Here is a 22,269-nt window from a genome sequence, read left to right as displayed (position 1 = left end):
GGAAATGAGGTTCCAGTGATTTACCACTTTCCACAAAAAGAGATAAAAGTTGATTACAATTGTTCCATACATATTGTTGAATTCAGGTTTTGTACTTAGAATTGAAATTAACCCATCTCCAATATTGTAGCCTGTTGTTGAGTTTATAATACTTAGCTATGTTTAATGATCTTTTTTTCACATGTACACGTGATGTTGATATATTTATATAAACCCTAAATACGCTCTGTATTGTGATCAAAGAACAGAAGCTATTATGATAATAGCTTCTGGTCGGCCGAGGATTCGAGTTTGCTTTCGACAGTAATTTGTATGGAAGAGTTGTGTACAAGTGGTGAGTCGGTGGAACCTCACTTTCGACTTGATCCGGGATCGTATCCTTAACCAGCCAGAGGCTATTATATCCGATCCCAAGGCAGGGTGAATTCGATATTAAGAGGTGTTTATGGCTTATAGGAATACAAGATCCACATATAAATCACCGTGCTGAAATTAGTATAAAATTAGCCATTTCTTTAATAGGATAAGTCTTTAGCGCCAGGAAGCGTAGCGATGCTCTTTTGTCAAACAGATTCCCTCTCAACGACACTGGCTTAAATGAACTTGCGGAATGAGCATGATAACCGATAACCTATTTCTAGATAGAATGTAATAATAATAGAAGAATGTCGTGGGAGGTACTCTCTCTCTCTCTCTCTCTCTCTCTCTCTCTCTCTCTCTCTCTCTCTCTCTCTCTCTCTCTCTCTCAAATCTAGTCTTATTTTTGTTTATTATAATAATCATCAGTATTCGCAATTACATAATTTTGCTTCTATTTCTCTTTATTTATTTTCTGATTGTCCGTAAGTGATGTATTTGATGTTTGTTTAAACCGAATAGTAAAGACATTAGAGCAGTCCATTGTGTTGAGTATCAAAAGCAACTACGTCATTATGAGAGTTTATGGGGTTTTTATTATTATTATTATTATTATTATTATTATTATTATTATTATTATTATTATTATTATTTGCTAAGCTACAACTCAAATTGGAAAAGCAGAATGGCATGGGCCCAGGGTCTTCTACAGGGAAAATAGCCCAGTGAGGAGAGGGAACAATGAAAAATAAAATATCTCAAGAAGGGTAACAACATCAAAATAAATATCTCCTAAATAAACTATGAAAAACTTTAACGAAACAAGAGGAAGAGAAATAGGATAGAATATTGTACCCGAGTGTATCCTCAAGCAAGAGATCTCTAACCCAAGACAGTGGAAGACCATGGTACAGAAGCTATGGCACTACCCAAGACTAGAGAACAATCGTTTGATTTTTGAGTGTCCTTCTAGAAGAGTTCCTTACCGTAGCTAAAGAGTCTCTTCTACCCTTACCAAGAGGAAAGTGGCCACTGAACAATTACAGTGCAGTAGTTAACCCCTTCAGAGAGAAGAATTGTTTGGTAATCTCAGTATTGTCAGGTGTATGAGGACAGAGGAGAATATGTAAAGAATAGGCCAGGCTACTATTCGGTGTGTGTGTGTGTGTGTGTGTGTGTGTGTGTGTGTGTGTGTGTGTGTAAAGGGAAAATGAACCGTAACCAGAGAGAAGAATCCAATGTAGTACTGTCAATAAATTCATTTTTTTTATTATTCCGACTCTACACCAAACCAAGCAGGTTCAGCAATTATCTGATATTCTCTTTGAATGAATTACTATAGGTAGTAGATTGGCCAAGGCACCAACCATCCATTGAAATAATACCGCTAGACAGTTATTGTGTCCTTTGACTGGCCAAACAGTACTAAATTGGAACTCTCTCTCTCTCTCTGGTTACGGGTTCTTTTTTCCTCTACCTACACATATACCGAATAATCTAGCCTATTCTTTCTACATTTTCCTCTATCCTCATATACTTGACAACACAGAGAATACTAAATAATTCTTTTTCGACCGTGGCGTTAATTACTGCACTGTAATTGTTCACATGCTACTTCCCTCTTGGTAAGGGTAGAATAGAAGACTCTTTAGCTATAATGAGCAGCTCTTCTAGGAGAAGGACACTCCAAAATCAAACCACTGTTCTCTAGCCTTGGCTAGTGTCATAGCCCTGTACCAAGGTGTACTGTCTTGGGTTATAGTTCTCTTGCTTAAGGGTACACTCGGGCACACTATTGTATCTTATTTCTCTTCCTCTTGTTTGTTTGGAAATTTTTGTAGTTTATAGATGAAAGGTCTATTTTAATGTTATTACTGTTCCTGATATATTTTATTTTCATTGTTCATTACTTTTCCTGTAGTTTATTTTCTAGCTTCCTTTTTTCTTTGGGCTATTTTTCACTGCCGAAGCCCTTGGGCTTATAATATCCTGTTTTCCCAACTATGGTTATAGCTTAGATAATAATAATAATAATAATAATAATAATAATAATAATAATAATAATAATAATAATAATAATAATAATACTTTCAAAATCCTAGTTACCAGTAGTATGAAGAGTATATTTTACGATATGTCTATTATCCTTTGAATTTTTTTTAAACTTTTGATGTTTGTTTGTTAACTTAAGAGGGGAATTTCATAGAAAATCTTTTGTTTTGGCTCTTCCAAGATTTCTTGGAAATGATTTTAAATTGCTTCCCAGCCTTTTCTCGAACTTATAAATGGTATGAAAGTGAAGTCTTAAGTAAGATCATATCATTATCAAATGTTAAAAGATATTATCACCATTGAAATAGTGAACACAACAGTTCAACCTATTGACAGTTTAATGGCGTTTATAGATTCATGAGTAGGTCTTTTGCCATTATAAAGTGTTCATCACAATAATCTGCATCTCTCTCTCTCTCTCTCTCTCTCTCTCTCTCTCTCTCTCTCTCTCTCTCTCTCTCTCTCTCTCTCCTTTCAAATATATTGCTCATGCTTACAGATATTTTTCTTTTCAGGTAAGTAGCAAGTGAAAGATGATTCACAACAGACATGGGAATCATCCAACTAACCAATGTCAGCTCATCGTTACATCACAGAATAGTCTACAGGTAACGCAAATCTTGAGGTAGAAAAATCATCTTGCCTAAATGCAATGTTCAGCGCACGTGTTTACTTAATTTATGGGGTGCAAATAGAACCCACAGGCCATTCCCTCTAAGTTTTTGTACATACACACACACATATATATATTTGTATATATATACATACATATATATATATATATATATATATATATATATATATATATATATATATATATATATATATGTGTGTGTGTGTGTGTGTGTGTGTGTGTTTATGTATGTATGTGTGTGTTTGTACTTCATTTGACTGAACAATTATAGCCAAATAAAAAAAATTGCAATAGTAGAATTTTCAGAAGAAAATTGTGACTTTTCCTCGCAGAAAACAAAATCTTCCTATCAGGAAATATAATTGATTGATCTAGAATGCGAGTATGTCGGTGTCTAGAGTTTTTTTAGATTAACAGGGTTCTTAACCTGGGGCCATGGACCTACAAGAATTAAGAGGGACATAGCAAACTTTAACAAATTATACATTTCAAAATATTGTTAATAGTCAGAATTTCTATATGCATCACTCTGTCCTGACAGAAGAATTCTTAAACTGAGTGAAAATAAGCAATTCCAGCCATCCACTGACGGACTATAACATATGCAGAGGAAGATTGAACTTTTCCTTAACTAAATTCAAATTTCTTATTAGGCTATTACCTATAACGACGTCTATTCTTCTGCAACGGTGTTTTAATTTAAAGCAATAAGTATACCAAAGAAATTTATCAACTAATATAATTATTACTCTTAAGTTTGTAATGAACTTGGCTCTTATAAAGCAAAAGTGTTTTCTTCATTAATGTTTCATTTATTTCTTCTCTCGCTATTTATCTTTATTTTTTTTTATTTGAGGAGTAGAATGTTGGAAAAAAATGAGAAGGGGCCACACATAGGTTGAGAATTCCTGAAGGGAAGAATGGATAACAAAAAGGACGAGAACTAATACGAGTTTAGAACGCCAAAACAGTTACTTAATTTCATTTTATGATCTCTTATTGGAAGAGGAAATCCGTTGCATCATAGTCATTATTATTATTATTGTTGTTGCTGTTAGAGTTGTTAAAAGTTAGGCTGTATCTCCAAGATGAAACTTGAATGGTGCAAGGCCAAGAGTCCAACTGAGAGAAGCTGTATGTTATTGAGGAAAATCGGGTATAAAGAATATACTATAACGAAGAAATCACAGAGGAAAACAAATGTTTATATAAAATAAATTAGAAGAATAATAAATATGTTCTACGTATTAAAAAGCAATTGCCAGTTGTTAGAAATACTGTATTCCTCTGATTCAACTACTTAATAAAAGACGATGAATCAGGTAGTTAGTCTCTGCAGGATTAAATCTCAAGAAAAGGCAAGACTATGACAGTTGACTACACATATAGTATTGTGGTGAACAGTGTGGTATTTGAAGAGCTGAAAACAAGGGGCAAATGAAATGCAGGTTGCAGAGACAAATTAATATGACCCTAGTATTTGACTATCAATCAAAGATGCAAGTTAGCAGCTGAAGACCAGATAAGGGAATAAATACTAAAAACCTGGCAGAATTGAAGATTTTTCTCTAATCGAAGAAGAGATCATCATCATCATCATCATCTCTTCCTACACCTATGGATGCAAAGGGCTTCGATTAGATTTCGCCAGTTGTTGCTATCTTGAACTTTTAATTCAATAGCTCTAATTCATCATATCCAGCTTCACGAAGAAGAGATAAGCTGGATATATTTCTCAAGAGTGAATTTGCATGTTACTTAATATTTCAAATGAGTTGTACATATGAAAGAAAATACTTTTAATGTAAAGATCTGGGAGGGAGACTCAATGTCTTAACATGCCCTACACTATCAATGATACTGATACCAATCATATTGGATCAATACTGTACTCGGTGTCTTCAATCATTTGCCCTCCTATTGCTTAATGGTCTTGACAATAATTTCCATTTCTCTCTCAGCCTTAAAAAGTGGCACCAGCATTACAAAGACCAAAACAGGAGTAATTGAAGATGTATGTACCGAAGGGGGTGGTGATGGATGTCTTCGTGATGTCTTCTGTGGTCATGAGCACTTCAAAATACCCATTCAAAAGGTGGAGCATGGAGAAAACCTTCGCTTTGTGCAAGTATGAGGTAAAATCGGTGATGTTGGGGAGGAAGCAATGATCCAGTTCTATATGCATGTTTAGACACCTGTAATCCCCACAAGGGTATAGGGAGCCATTCTTCTTCAGTATGATGTGTAAGGACAATAGCCATGTGCTTAAGGTTTTTTGGCATAGGCCCATTGATTCTGTTTTGGCGAGCGTTTATTTAGCAACTGCCAAACGATCCAGGGTCAGACCCCTGAATCTAGCAAACACTGGGATATCAGTGTTTTGATTTGGTGATAAATACCGTGTTTGGAGGGAACCATGGGCGTTTGGCAAAATTTAGAGTGGAAGACTTCCGGGTACTATGTGAGGAGGTGGGCGTAGGCATCCGTGGGTGCGCTGATGTGGAGTGCAAGGTTGGAGGAGGCCACAGCTGGAATAAATCTTCTAGAATACTATGTAGTAATGAGTCTCGTGATGGAAAAGGCATGACAGTTAAAACTAACTGCATACCTAGTACCACCAACAGGATGGTGCAGTCTGGGAAGATCTGAATACAAAGGATCGTCAGAATAATCAAAAACCTTATGCATTATGCATAAAGAACTAACCGAATGATAGTGCCAAATATCAATATCAAGACCAGGAATAAAAATAATTAATAGACCACAAGCTTTTGTTCAACAAATTAAGATAAGATTCATCATCTGAAGATCAGACAGGAGAGCAATCCTTGAAATAAGGCAGAATGAAAGAATTAAAACATTTCTTCAGAATAGATGGATCACTAAAATTCTTAAAAAAACTTTCTTAATATGCCAAATCGTTTTACAATTGAAGTAGAAACAGACCGAATATGCTTCTCAAAGTAAATTTACAATCAAGAATGCACCAAAAATTTCAAGGAATCATATAAAGTTAAAAAACATTATCAACGCAAAGATCTGGATGTTCAGGAGCAACTGTCCTCGAACTACTTACAATCATACCATGAATTTTGATAGGGTTCAGCTTTATGACCCATAATTTTCACCATTCTCTGATTTTACCTAGATCTCTATTAAGGGATTCACCAACCCCAGATCTACATTCAAGAGATGGAATTGTGGTAAAGAGAGGAGAATCAACTGCATATGCAACGACCTTGTTTTCTAGGCCAAACCTCATATCATGTATATATAGTATGAAAATAATGTGAAAAGAACACTACCCTTAGGGAAACAAGATATCACATTTTTATACTCATTTTGGTGCCCATCAACACCAAATCTTTGCTGTCTATTACTTGAAAATTCAATAATGATGCTAAAAAATGATCTACCTACACCAATTTTTTGGAGTTTGAAGACAAGGGAGCACTAAAATCAAGGACAATCGTACGAATTTCCAGACCACAATCAAGGTATTTCTTTACAGCATTGGAGATTGTAAGAAGGTCATCACATGCTCCAAGGCTTTTACGAAAGCCAAATTTCAAACTAGAGAACAGATGATTACCTTCAGCATAGATATACAAGGAAAATAACATTTTATAAGCTATTCAGCTGACAAGCCAGGTGAAAAGTTTCTAAATTTATCTGTAAATTTAACTGTGTGTAATCATAATAGCCTGGAAAATAAGCCTTGCTACATCTAAATCTATAGCCCTTTGTCTTGCTTGTTTTATAAGTATATCTGTGGTGAACTGATTTGCTACAGGATGAAATAAAAAGACAAAATTGTAACGGGCAGTTTTATTTTGCACTTTTGTGTTTAACCTTCCTTAAATGCACAGTCTGTTGAATAGCTATATTTACACTTTCAATGATATCCAAATATGAATCTATATTCAATCGATCTGTGTATTGCATTTGACGTCTTTACCATTTCATTTCTCCCGCCATTCCAAAATATACACTTTTCATAATCCCTCCATCTCAAAATATTATTATCATTTTACTTACACTAACCTGATCGCCGCTTTATTTCTCAATACAGTATACTGTATATATTTACCCTTTGAATCTAGCTTTTTCTAAGTAAACTCCACGAATACTTAATTTCAACAGAATTGACTTTTTAACTGCATGCTTACAACATTATTGCGTCATGCAAGTAGCTTTAGATAAACTTTTTTCTGCATGGCTGTATGTAGAAAATTTGAAGTGCCGGAAATTAATTCTAGGAAAACCTCCCTACAGCAAAGATCAAAATTCGTCCCTAAGGGATATGAACGCCATCCCGCAGCACACCATTTGAGAAAATGTATAAGATGTTGTAGTTTGAATAAACCATATACACAGATCCTATTGTCCAGATGATCAATTTTAAGCTCTGGATTTATCAGTACCTGTACCACCACAGTGTTCATGCGCTATTCAGCTTTGAAATAGGACAACCCACTAAGGTGATGGACAGTTAATCAAATTACAAATAATATTGCAAACAGCGGGGAATGGAGCTGCGGTGTATACGTGATTACTTTACTCTAAATTCTGCCTACTGGTTTTAATTCAGAATAAGGATCTGTACACTTCAATATGTTCAAAATATCTTACTTAGCTATATCAGCATCACCTTTACTTAACTTGATTCCTTCAATGAAACGTCTGGACCAGGTAATAATTTTAAAGAAACTCTGTGGGATAGATCCAAATATAATTAAACATCTTCGAAAAGGCTGCTTACTCTCAACAAACAAGTAAATCAATAAAAGAATAAAAGGACACGATTGAAGTAAATCTATCTAATACTTTTATTCTTATAAATTTACTGCAATACTTGAATGATCATCTGAACAATGATCTAGAAAATTCGAAGTTGTAATAAAATGGGTTAATCAATAAAGGAATTAATACAAAAGTCTCAGCAATTCATGATAATGCCAAGCTAAGAGAAGTTAGTCAATTACATCCAGAAACTTTAGACCAAAGATCTATTTGATTGTTTCAAACTTATCTTGAATAAAGTTAAAGGTCAGACATGCGGCCAGCGATCTATTAAATGACATCCAACATAAATTACAAAATACGAACTCAATAATTTACAACCAATTACACAGGTTGTGATTAGTTTCCATGTTCAACAAAGATGAAAATCCTTGCTCACACAAGTAAGTACTAGGGAACAGCAGCAAAGAGTAAAGAGCAACATCAACTACAGAAGGATGAACCTCACTAATTTTAAAACCAGAACTTGGACAAAGAGCATTTTTAGAATGCATATTTTACACCAGAATCATTCACCAATTTTAGAAATTCTTCCATGTTATTTGGGAGAGCGTGCACATTAACAATAGATGGGTTTCAAATAAATTTTGATTCTTACTTACTCATTTTTGTGGAAGTAAGACCTCAACTTCCTCCTCTGAAAGAAGTTAGAGGTCTTCTTGCACAGGCTGCACCAATGTAAACTTGTACAAGCGCCCCACAAAGGTTTTTAACCATACAAAGATATTTATCTTTGACTTTCCCTTCCGAAAGCTTCCAAGAGAATGACTTTAGTTAGTCCAAGAAATAAATCACTATGGTAAACTTTATTGAGTTTATGCATAAGAATAAGTAATTCTGGCATGTTAGCTTCTGGGGTCACTGGCTATCTGACAATATTCTTGGGAGCTCAACCCTCTTTGTCTTGTTATTAAGTTTGAAGAATTTAGTCAGCTCCTCCATTCTGGATTCTACTCCTGATACAACATATCCCTCTAATAACCAAAGTTCAGGCACAGCGGTTGGAAAAAATGTGTATATACACAACTGACTTGATGATATTTACCATATCCACAACATTATCAAGTGCTAATCTGAACTGAGGTGAGAGGGTTTTAGATGCCAGATTAAATCGATGAGGCATACAATGAAGACGGTTTATTTCAGGACTCACCTCATTCACTATTCCTCGAAACCCAGTTCGATGTTCAAGCATTGCTGATGCTCCATCAGTTGTGCATCCACAAATATTAATCAAAGAAAGCTCTTCTCTCTCAAAAAAAATAAAAATAAAATAAACTTAATGGCCAGTATATTCACCTTTTGTTGATGAATCTAAAGGATAAAGGAATATGAAAACATCCTTGATATATTCACCACTATAGTATTGAACAAACACCATGGACTAAGCATAAATACCTGCTTCAGTCGACTCATGAAGCTGAAATGCTAATTTTCCTAAAGATAGTATAATAGAGTAACAGTTTCTTTATATTAATTCATTTGTTTAAAATTCACCTCCCATTTTCCTGTTCCCATTATTCTCTCTTATCTTACAGGAATGTTTGTCTGAAGTGATACTGGTGTCCAAACGCAAATGTGGACTCTCTATGAGGCTAGTGCTAGGACTGAAGGCTGAGGGGTATAATTACCGTGTAATACATTGTGTTGTGACTCATGGAATCTATACAGATGCCATTGCTCACAATCTTTTTTTTTATATTAAAATGTAATGATTATTAAAATTTACGATAACAGAAGAAATACTGCATTTTCTTGTAGGGAACGATGTTTTGAGTTTATTGAGTTAGTTTTATTAATTACCCTGTAACTATGAAAGTAATAAGAATTTTGACAAAATATTTCGTAAACGCATTCTCCATTGCCATACAAAGCTCAGGGAATTTTTTCTAGGATTTTGGGTTTTTTTTCCAATACCCCCATATATTGGCATACCGGCCGGGCCCTTAAAGAGAGACAAGAACCAGGCATTGCAGCTGGTTGAGTCTGATCCAGACCTGTGAAATGCCTTGAACGTTGTTGGCAACTTATTTGAGAAAAATTATTGTTTACTCCCTGTATGGGTATAAAGGAGAAGATAGACAATTTCATGTTTAAACTGATCTGCAGAAAAAATTCCTAAAGCTGCCATAAACCAATACCAACGATGCCTTGAGGTACCATGCTTCAAGAGTCAATTGCCATGCATTTGGCATTGATCTCATGATGCAGTTGCTCAGATACCCAATCCAGATGGTCATAACTGGGACGTGATTGACAGCAACATCTCGATCCACTGGACGGATCAACCACCTGCTCCAAGAGCATTGTTACAGCTTATCTGCTGCAACTTGAGTGATAAAAAATTAACTCTTACAGAAGACAGTCTGAATATGTACTTGTCATGCTATGGTATAAGAAAATCTAAAAGAGATGTAACATTATAGCCATGTAAATACTCAAAGAGAAACAGCTACATTATTGATACATTTTTGTGATTGCATATAGTATTGTGAGGAATTTTCTTCACTTTTTCCTCTTCTCTATATTTTCCTTTTCCAACCTGAGCATAACATAGTTTAATTACCGCTAACATTTCCGAAAGTGAATGTTGTACGGATACCTTGAGTTACCCTTTTTCATTTTCCATCCCCAGAAATTGCAGACACCCTATCTTTACAAATTACACCGCACATACGTTGTTTCTCATACACTACTAGGTAAGCGACCCGTCAAAAATATTCAGATAGATATGCACACACACAAACACACACCCCTCTCACCAGGTATGACTACTCTCCCACCCCCCCATCTGAATTTTGGCCAATTTTGCCAAGAAGTTTTAAAAAATCTAGATTAGGAAAATGTAGGAATTAATATATATATATATATATATATATCTATCTATATATATATAATATATAAGATATATATACAGTATATATATATATATATATATATAGATATACACACACACACTTTATATATATATATATATATATATACATATATATATATATATATATACCAACACTTGCTCTTTATAATATATGGGAGATTCCTTATGGCATGTATTTCTAAATAGATTATTTACTCTGGTTTCCCTTGTAATTCAGATATTGTTAATTCTTGAGTATTTCTTTTTTGTGTCTGATTCCAGCTCATGTTTGTTAATCTAGGAAATACATTTTTTCCACTGCACATATCCCTTTGCTGAATACCTTTTCAATTGTCTCCTTTTCTATATGCCGGGCAATTATGGTTATGCATATGTATTTTCCTTGGAGCTTCAAGATTACAACTGGTATCAAAAATAGAAAACCAGCATAAAACTCACTTTCTTTAAGTCTATTAAGCCCCACGTTGTAAACTCATTAGGGCATCTCAAGTTGCATAGAACCAAAACTATGCATGTAGATCTACTGTCCAAGGGTAACAACAGACAAGTTTCCTAGGAGTTTTGCCTATTCGTTTGTGAGACGTCTTCAAGTCCAGATGAACCTCACCTGTCGTGACGGAGGAAAAACCCTGGCCTACCCTTCACATTGCCCCCTGTTCGCCCCATTGATTGTCTAAAACTGGACAAAGGAGTCCCAGTGAACCCAAAATCGTTGGCCCGGTGACCATAGAAGCAAGTACGGAAGTTTATACCAGATCCAGTGACCCTGGTCGTCTAAGCAAACAGGGACACAGGGGTAGGTCAGATGGAAAAAGTCTACAACGACAACACTGCCATAAATTGGAACACAAGGCTTGAATTGCAAGACGAAATTCACGTGGTTTATAGAAACTTATTGCCACACAATTCCCCCCCCCCCTTTAGAATAGATTATGCATTTTTAAATAATTTGTTTGGCTTTGTCTTGTGAGTGGCGTGCGAGGATATTGTTGTATATGATATAATTGTTTTGATATCTTATCCCCAGGTCTTCGAACAGGTGTTTACTTCATGGTATACTTTCATGTACTGATAAACTCATCATAATAGATTTCTAGTTTAAGTAAACAAGAGTTAGAATATAATTTAATTTACATTTACTTATTGGCATTTCCATTCATCTTTGATTTCTGTGCATTGTGATTTCCATCGATCATAATTATCATCACCATTGATAATGTTAGGATATCAAATTCATCATTGCTGTAACTTTTGGGTAGATTTAACTGATATGAGATAGCTCCCTGAAAGGGAATTTAAGTGTGTTAATTATACCAGATGTATTCGTGGTGAGAGTAGATTAAATTGAAATAATAAAGGTAAGAGTGATAGTAGTGACTGCACTCCTTTTCTTAAGCGCTTCAAAGATTTAAATCCTGTTTCTGAATCTAAGTCAGTAGGCAGAGTTTAGAGCAAATAAATGAATTATTACACTACTGCCTCCTTTCTGTTTTCAGCATTATTGTATGTAGATTAATTTCCTTCTCAGTGTCTCACAGGGTTTCTAGTGCCTGTGCGTGAGGTGGCTTTGGTTAATATCAACTCTCTGGACAGAACATTTACCTTTGATTTGTGTGTATTGTGTGTAGAGAATTATTTTGATTACTAAGTGGGAACTTGCTGTTCCAGGAATGTCTCCCTACAACATGCAACAAAGAGGATCAGTGGAGGATAGGAGCACTAAAACTCAAGGGCACAGCGCCCTGGCAATAACTTTGGTGATGTACTGCACAAACCTTCACTCTTAATAGAAAAGCTTCATCTGTGTAGATACCTAAAAACTCCACACATGAAAAAAAAAATCAATTTCATGGCCTACCTAAGCTTTATCATTACTAAAGCCCTCTCACTCTAAGGCTCTGTTTTGGCTCCATCCCAGAGACCTCAGTAAGATGCTGGACAGGAGTTTTACGTTATGAATGGAGACAATGGCAATAGATGTGAGTAGGGATGTATTGAAGTAATGTTGAAATAAGGATCTTTACCTTCGAAGCACTGAGAATGAATACTAAGTACTCTCTTGCTAACTCACTTATACCTTTAAGTTATTCAGATAAACTTAACTCTTTCAATATATCAAATATGGCTATCTCTAACCAAATTCCAATACATCACATAATCAATGAAATAAAAGGAGTAGAAATACGAACGTGGATAACCTAATCTAAGTACTTTATTATAAAAATTACAATGTTAAATCAGACATCTTGACATTGGCAAAAAATTAAAGGAAATAATTAACATCAATCAAAGAAATGCAAAATTCTAATAAAAATACGATTCCTCTAGACTCGAGGTCTTTACAATGTCATATGATTAAAAATGAGGTCGGACACGTGGTCCTGTGACCCCGAGACTGGACTACTCTAAAAGCAAATAAATTATACAAAGTTTATACGCAATATCCCATATACACAGCCCAAATCGTGTAAAAGAGCCAGTTGAAACTAAGTAACGGAAAATTAAAAATCTATCCAATAATAGGAATATTTAAGTGGCAACAGGGTTTACCTGCACTCACTTAGTACTCGTGGAAAGCCCTTGTCCAGATAATAGCTGGTGTATGAACACACTTTCAAACTGGCCAGTACTCCCCCCCTCCCCCCCTAGAAGATATCCCTTACAACTGGGATAATTGGTACCACTAGATCAGGTTCCTCTTCCTCTCCAGCCTGTACAACTGCTCCTTTTTTCGGAAACAATTGAGTCTTCTGGTGCTGGAACAATCGCAGGTTTCCGAGGGGAAGGCTATGGGTGGCCAGAAATAAGTGCTGACTGGCTGGTGCTACATCTGTGCAACGTGGCAGGTCGTAGGCAAATGGGGTGAATCTTAGGTCGTATGCCCTCACCTGGGTCAGCTTCCAACAGGTGAGTTTAGTTTGTTGAGGTGACAAATCGGGACTTGTGGGTAGGATATTGTATTATTGTAAGGAGAGAGGTGGAGGTAGGATTTTGTTAAAAATACAAAGAGAAATCTTGCAACTCTAGGGGAACAAACATACATAAGAATCCTACCTATTCTGGTATACTAAAAATTAATAATTCAAAAGAGTAATTAGCAAAGGGCTGGTGCAATAGGTACACTTCTTAAAATCAATCAGAATTGAACTGATTGTGAGAAATACAACCTGCTTATAAATCAGCAGTACTTAAATTATATTCAAACTCAGCGTAATAATTTATCTCAAAACACATAGTTTATGAAAAGAACTAATGTCACATGGCAGATGGTGGTTGTCCTTTGTTTCTACCCCTGACATCACGAAAATATGGTGTATGTCAACAGCTTTCAGTTAAACACATTCTACCTGTGTCATGGTAGAAGAAAACGTAAAGTACTAAGGCAAAAATTTCAAGGGTATCTACTATATTAGTGGGAGCGAGGCCAAATACAAAAGGAAAAAAGAAGAGTGAAGAAAATTTTCTCATTGTGATTTAGATTGATCTTTTAATTTTCATTGCCTTTGATATTGATAGGCTGTCCAGTTCATAATTGTTGTAACTTTTACAGAATAGTAGTATTAGGTATATTTAACCCGACTCGTGTCCTTTTGTTGCTTTTATTGATGAATTAATATGCATTACTACAAACTGGAAGACTAAGTTAAATACTGATTTGAGATAGTTCCCTGAAAACTGAATTTAAGTGTGCTGATTTTACCAGATGTAGTAGTAATGAGGGTAAATGAAATTAAAGTAATAAAGGTAAGAGCAATATTAGGGGCTGCACTCCTTTTCTTAAGTGCTTCAAATGTTTAAATCCTCATTTCTGGATTAAAGCCCATAGGTAAAATTTAGAGTAAATAAATGAATTGTTACACTACTGACCCCTTTTCGCTTTTAGCGATATCGTATATAGACTAGTATCCTTCCCAGTATCTCACAGGGTTTCTAGGACGAGTTGAAATAGTGCCTGAGCGTGAGGTGGCTTTGGTTGATGTTAACTCTTAGAAGAGGACATTAGCATGAAGGTTTACGAATTGCAGCATTCGAAGTATTAACTCCGATGGTGTGCTCATATCCCCCGGGGGAGATCTTCATTGCTTGTTGCAGGAAGGTTTTCTTGGAGCATATCTCCCATGCATTCTCAAAACTTTCCGCAATTATAATTACCATAATTTCATAAGTTCATCTTAAATTCTTAGGACGGTCAAATTATTAATCAAGTTACAATAAAAGCAATATCTTCATAGAAAATTACTCGGTATAGGACAAAAACTTCAGACATAAATATGCAGGACATATTATGTTTCAATTTGTTGTACACATAGTTCAGCGAAAATGTAAATAAATCTGGAATAATGTCGTGGAAAGGGAATTTTTTAAAGAATAAACAAAACATAACTATTTTTTAATTCAGTTATGTCCATACACACTTTAACCCTTTGGTGCTTATGCCCTTACAAAAGTCGAGTTGAGGTACAGCACATATGGCCTTTGCCAAAAAATGACATTCGCGAACAAAAGTTCAAACTATAACAGATTATGGCTTCTGGTTAGTTGCATCATATTGGCAAACGATTGAATTTTGTACTAATGTAAAAATAACATAACTGGAGTGCTGAAAAAAATATATAAAAAAGAAATCGTGTTGAACGTGAAATTTTTTTAAAATATCATAAATTTTTTTTTTTTGTTTTTAGAAATTCACGAAAAATACAATAATTATGTTTGAGGATTTTTTTAATACGTAAATTGTGTAGAATTATAGACCTTTCAGGTGGATGCAACCTTTTTCCAATAAATCTACTAGTAAATGAGGTGCAAATAAGTATGAGATAGTTTTTTTCGAAGCGAAAATTGCAGATTTTCACTTATTCATGTTGACGTTTTTCATTGTTATAACGTAAAAAATAAAGATAAGGAAAAATTAAAGACATCTTTGTAAAACCGATAAAATTAAAAAATAAAATTAGTAAATAAAAAACATATATACTGGAAAAGTATTGAGTAATTCACCTTTAGAAAACGGTGTAATTTTTGTAATTTTTGTTGTAGGTGTTTTTGGGCTCGAGCCATGTCATTCTGATGGAAGTTCATCAATGGCAGCTTTCTACTTGGAATATTTCTGCAAGTGAAATACCAGAGAATTTTACCTTAAATGTATCACAGATTTGTAACCTCTAGAGCGAATATCCCGAGAGATATCGTGTATAAATCAGGGATGTGTTAATAACAAGCCATGGCTATCCTTCCCCGAATAGAGATAATCTTGTCCTGAAGGAAATGAGATAGGGTAGGATACGTGGGCTTAGAGAGCCGTTATAACTCCTGATATCAATGTGCTACAACTAACAGGTTTCCTGTAGAACCATTCCTTTTACCAGACGTCATCTTTGACAGTTGCTTGGAGTTCTGTCTCTCTGTTTTCATAGCTTTTTGACTGATTTAGCAACCATGGATGCTTAAACTTCTTCCTCATCGACTAAGTTGAGGACCCTATTCTTGTGTGTTGGAAAACTTTGTCTCTACCTCGTATTTACTCGATATGCATGCTTTTTATTGCCTGTGGGTGGCATGCAGTCGGTGCCATTTCATCATGTTTCCAAATCGCTCAGAAATGCTTAGTTATTTAGTCATATTATTGTAGAAATATGTTTTACATTATTCTTTTACAGTGTGGTATGATTATGGGGTATCCCACCCTTTTTTCTGGTGTTGCTTGTGCGCTTATTATTAGTCTTGGCTTAAACTAGCTCTACCCTGGCCGGTGGCCATGACTGGCGAATTTACACTTGTGCACCATCCACTTCTTTCACCTAATCTTACTGGTTTCGAAAGGCTGCCCATCCTCCCATGCTATTGATTTGTCACATTGGGGAGCTGGGGTCGTGAAAGTCTCTCTGGGAGTTGAATAGTGTTTTACAATTGTCCTAGGGTGACTGTCTTCACTTTCCACTTAGCCTATATGTTTGGCAAGGTGGCACAGGTCTTGGGAACTTGTTCTCTGTGTCTACTTCTTTACTCATTTGAATTCATTACCCTCTGTTCTAATGCTGGCAGGTAGACCCCCTTGTGCCACCTTACCCATTCTTAGCCTTCCTTCTTAGTTTTGGTAGGCTATGGCTGGTTGTGAGGATTTTTCCTCTGTGCCCTATCACTGCAGACCCCTTAGAACACTATTCCTATTCTAATGTGGCAGTTAGGTCTTCCTGTCCTGCCGCCTTACCAATTTCTGAGCCTCCCATCACCACCCTCTTCCCTTCCCCTTGTGCCTACTAGTTTGTCTACCTGCTGTGGAACCTTGTTCCCATCGCTGTCTAGTCCCATGGTGACTGAAGTACTCATCGTTCCCATCTTTGGACAGGACAGCTTGTAGGCTATGTATCCTGGCCCAAGGTGGACGAGATTTTTTCCTGCCCTGGAATAATTCTCTCTGATACCTCAGGGACCACTCTTGGGTGGTTTCTCTGCTCCTTCCCCTTCCTGGTCAGGCCATAACCTGACTGTACTGGGAACAACAGTTCATCTTGTCTAGTCATCTTACCCTAGCATTTGAGTTTTTCCCTCACCCGCTAGGTGGGCTAGGGTTGCCTGCACAGTTTTCCTATGGCCTAACCCTAACCAGACAAAGAATTGGTACCCTTTGGTGTTCTCCTCTGTCGCCTTAACAGTTGCCTTTTCTTTGACTGCAGCCTCTAATCCTTAGCTATGTACCTCTTGCTGCAGAGTCTTGACTCCTTTGCCTTCTTAGTCTATCTTGCCAGAAGTGTTGCCTTCTCTCCCTGCTTCCGGTCTTGTCAGCTTGAGTTCTTCTAGCATTGGATATGTGTTATCTATGGGAAATTCCCTCTGCTGCCTTAGCTTCAGCCTTAGACTGGTCATCTGCTCCTTCTTGTACTCTCCCATATCTCAGAAACATTATCCTCTGAAGTTGGTCGATTGGATCCCGCCTGGTTGTCAGGATATCCCTTGAATTTTCAATTCTTGGCATCCTGGCCATCCTGTCCATCTTTCATTATCTTACAGGCTAAAAGCAGGTTTCCTTATTCCCTGACCTTCTCTATGGGATTGTCCTCTCTCTTCTTGTCAACTCAACAATGCCTCTGCTGCATTGTGTCGACATATCTGGGCGTTGAAAGGTCAGTTTATATCATGTTTGCTAAAAATAACTGCCACCTTAAATCCGCTACTGCCGTTTCAGGGGCAGATGTTACTGACTTAGGCAGTATGACAAGTGAATTTCCTATCTTAGGTTGTCCAATAAACCGACTTTGGAGGTACTGGTGTTTCTTTGATGTGATCTATTCCTCCATATGCCTACCACACTGTCATTGATAGCTTTTTCTTATAAAACTTCAATGATTTCTGAGCTGTTTGGCATGTGTATCCAATATTTTGTAGTCTTAGCCATATTATAGCTAGTAGGAATATTTATGCTAGGATTATTTTTAAGCATAATTTCTGTGAAATGTTTATGTCTGCTAATTCTAAAAATAAAATCTTTTTAACGATTTGTAATCATTGAAATTTTCCTTCTTTACAGGTTACTTATGAAGTGGAGTGTTCAATGGTCACCTGTACCAAGCGAGTAAAATTTGCCTTCTAGCCACAAGACGTGCTGGAAACATGCAGACTGTCATGTTTCCAAAGGGTCTTTTGCAATCTGGGAACCTACTAACTGTCAGGATTGCAAGGACCTACTTCACACCGGCTTTCACGCTACCGACGTCTCCTTGGATGTGCAAGCGCGAAGTCGGAAGACAATTCGTCACTGGGTTAGAGGATTCCAGAAGAGCTCTCAACTAGGTAGACCTGTCTTCCTTCAATGGAACTTAAGGACCTCCTCTTTCTCAAGGCCGAGGTGACCGCTGGTTTTGGTCACCAGTTACCGACAGTTCAACTCCCGCCAGTAATAGTAGATCATGCGGAGGATAAAGTTCAGGATACTCTGCAAGGCATGAGCCTTAACACCGACAACATGTCGACAACTTCGTCCGTGTCATCAGAGAGAAAGAGGATCCTGCTGTCCACGGAAGCCTCTGAGGAGTCATTGAATGTACATCGGGTGAGTAGAGTTCCCAATACTTCTTTAGCTTGTTCCCACAACCATGCTGCCCAGGCCCTAGATTCTACTTCGACCCCTGTTCCTATGCCAGATAAACCTTTGTTTCCAGGTCAAATGGAATTTATGGCACCCTTAGAAGCTTTAAGGGGAAAATAGCTTTACAAAAGGCACCTACTTCCAAGGCTCCCCCAGCTTTGAGCCTACCTGAATGCACAGTTAAGAACCCTTGGCGTTAAGCTGAGCATATGGCCTTAAGGTACCTCCACATTGGAGAGAGTTGGTGCTCCAAGCCAGTCTTGGATTATGAATTCTTCCCATCGATTGATAGTTATCCATACTGCTATGTAAGGTTCAACTCAAAAGCCCCCATTAGGGATGATACGATCCCTAAGGAGACAATCATCCTGGACCACAGCAAGGCTTAGTCTCTTTTGGTTAAGTAGCTAAAGATGGTCGAATTCACTAATACCCAATTTTCTGCTTTCAGCTGGAAGCAGGCCACCTTTGTAGCTCCCAAGGATACTGTCTTTCCCTTCACCTCTAAAAGCTTAGAGGCTGTAAAGAAAGCAGTAGTGGAGAGTAAACCATTGCCAGTGCTAGAAGAGTGCAAACCTGTCTCCCTAGCCCTTCATTATGATTCGGACAGTTGGGAAGATGTCCAACATACTTTTACTGATAGCAAACTGGATAAAGACAACAGAGGCAAGCAGCTTAATGAGAAACTGCCTAGAATTCCTGAATCCATAGGGAAGAATTGGAAGCTAAAGAGAGACTATCTGCCTCTTTTTCCTTCCAATCTTATCTGGAGATGCTAATTGGAAACTATTCCAAATATGATCTCTTTCCTGTCTTGGAAAAGACTCACCATGCATTCTTCCTAGCCAGAAGAGCATGTAGAGAACACGCCCTAGCCACAGTGACGATCAAGCATGAACCTAGAAACCTGATTGACTCCAACATCTGTGGGGAAGACCTCTTCCCCAAGAAATTGGTTAAGGAAGTCATGGACAAAGCGGCTCAGGAAAATAAGAGCCTTAAGATCTATCCCTCTCTCCCTTTCTGCTTCCTTAAATTCCCAGACCACTCTCTTTCAGACAGTTCTGTCATCCCTCTACTCTCATTTTTAGTTCTTCATCATCAGTAGGACATGGAAATACATCATCTGCATGCAATATTGTCCAGGGGATTTCACATCTCAGATCTTCTGTGAGTACATCTCCCAACAGAGTGAATAAAAATGGGGTCAAGGTCGACCTTGGTGAAACCCTACCAGTACATTGAATACCACGCAGGTATTCCTCGGGCCCTTAAACATTTCCAAATCTCTTCTAGTGGTACCCGGTCATGTGCCTTTTCTAGATCATTAAATATCATATACAAGTTCATTTTTTCCTTCTCTATATTACTCTGTTAATAGTCATACAGAAAGTATTGCATCTGTTGTTCTCTTGCCCGGCATGAAACCTTGTTGGATGTCCGAAATATGCACCAACCCTTTTACAGTCTTTCATCTATGATTCCTTCCCAGATTTTGAAGATGTGAGAAAGTGATTTTATCCCTCTACAGTTTGAACACTCCATTACATCACCATTTGCTTTGTATATGGGGATCAGAATACTTATTCTCCAGGCAGCTGTCATCCTTCCCCCTTTCAGAATAGCATTTAGCAGCTTATAAAGAACCGTTACTTCATCTTGACCCAAATACTACCAAATCTCTGCTAATAACTCGTCTAGTCCCGTCACTTCTCTGTTTTTCATACTTTCTAAGGTTCTCTCAACTCCCACTCTTGTTATCTCTTGAATTGACTAGAAATGATTTCCATTTCCACTGTTGTCATTCTTTGCTTTTCTTCATTCATTAACCTTTCAAAATAGCTTCTCCATCTACCCTTCATTTCATCGTCGCCTCTGAAAATATTGCCATTTCCATCTCTAATTGTTCTAACTGTTTTTACATTATTACCTCTTGGATTTTGCTCAGCTGTGATTCTAAATATTTTCTTCTCCCCTTCTCTTGTTTCTAGTTCTTCTTTGCAATCCTATACTGCTCCCCTTCATTCTTCTCTGATGTTTTCCAGGTCTTCAGTTTTCTCTCTTGGTTTTAAGGATGTTCCTATTTCTACGCTTCACCAATAGGTATCTTGTCTATTCTTTCTTTTACTAGGTGATCTTCCACATATCTCTAATCCTATTGTTTTTGTAATATCTTCTATCACACACCAGGTGTGGTCTAGGTCCTGTATGTTATCGAATTTAACTTCGACAAGCTCATTTCTAACACTCTCTACAAAAGCTTCCCGTTTTTCTACATCTTTCAATTTACACAAGCAGAACTTTCTGGTACCATTTCTTCTTTTCCGTTTCTTCTTTTTTTAGCTTTTTATCTGTCAGTAATGTTTTATGTTGGCTTGTCACTTGCTCATAAGGCAAGGCTTTACAGTTCAGGACATATGCCGCAAACTCCTTTCTTACCCAATATACAATCAATCTGGGAGAAAGCATTGCCACTTCTATATGTTACCAAGTGATTTTCTTTTTTGTTGAACATTGTGTTTATGATTTTCATTCTATGTGATAGGACAAAGTCAAGAATACTCGGTCACTCATCCTTTTGCACTCCTAGACCATGCCCCCCATGAACCTCCTCAAATCCTCTATTATTAGCACGAACATGTCCATTGAAATCTCCACCAAACAATAATCTTTCAGTAATTGGTACCTCCTGTACGGCTCCATCTAATTCAATATAGAAGTTTTCTTTTTCAACCTTGGGGCTCCTAACTTGTGGTGAATAAATACTTATGATGCTCAAATTTTCCCCAAACCATTCCAATTTAATTTTAATGATACGATCATTAATTCTTTCCACTTCGAGTACATTGTCTTTTAGAAAGTTAGGGGACACAATTTTTCCCACTTCATTCCATCTTTCCATTCCAACATAGCACAACTTGCATCCTGTGCCAGTTTCTACAGGTCATTAGCTCTTCCACTTCGTTTCCTGTACTATCAGAACCTCAATTTTCATATCCTTTTTCATTTTAACTATTTCAAAGTTTTTTCCCGTCATGGTCCCTACGTAAAGTAAGGCCACTCTAACACCTTATATGTTGTTAATTCTATATCAGACCTTCTTTTTTAGCCTTCTCCGCCATTTAGAAGGTAGCCTTTGTATATTTTCCATAGCACTCAGGCGAGGGCCTTGCATGTTGCTTCCGAGGTACGTTCTAGCCATATTAAGATTTCTATGTTGCTGAAACATCTTGAAAGAGTTGACAGGGTGTTTTACAGGTTGGATGTCCTTCCTGCTGACCATCCCCCACCATTTATCCAGGCTTGGAACCAGTACTAAGAAAGAGCAGGCATGCTCTCCCCCATGGCTTTTATATATATATATATATATATATATATATATATATATATATATATATATATATATATACATGAATATATATATATATATATATATATATATATATATATATATATATATAT

The sequence above is a fragment of the Palaemon carinicauda genome, chromosome 9, assembly GCF_036898095.1.
Source record: "Palaemon carinicauda isolate YSFRI2023 chromosome 9, ASM3689809v2, whole genome shotgun sequence".
Lineage (NCBI taxonomy): Eukaryota > Metazoa > Arthropoda > Malacostraca > Decapoda > Palaemonidae > Palaemon > Palaemon carinicauda.
The sequence above is the reverse complement of the archived record's forward strand: the minus strand, read 5'-3'. Positions refer to the sequence as shown.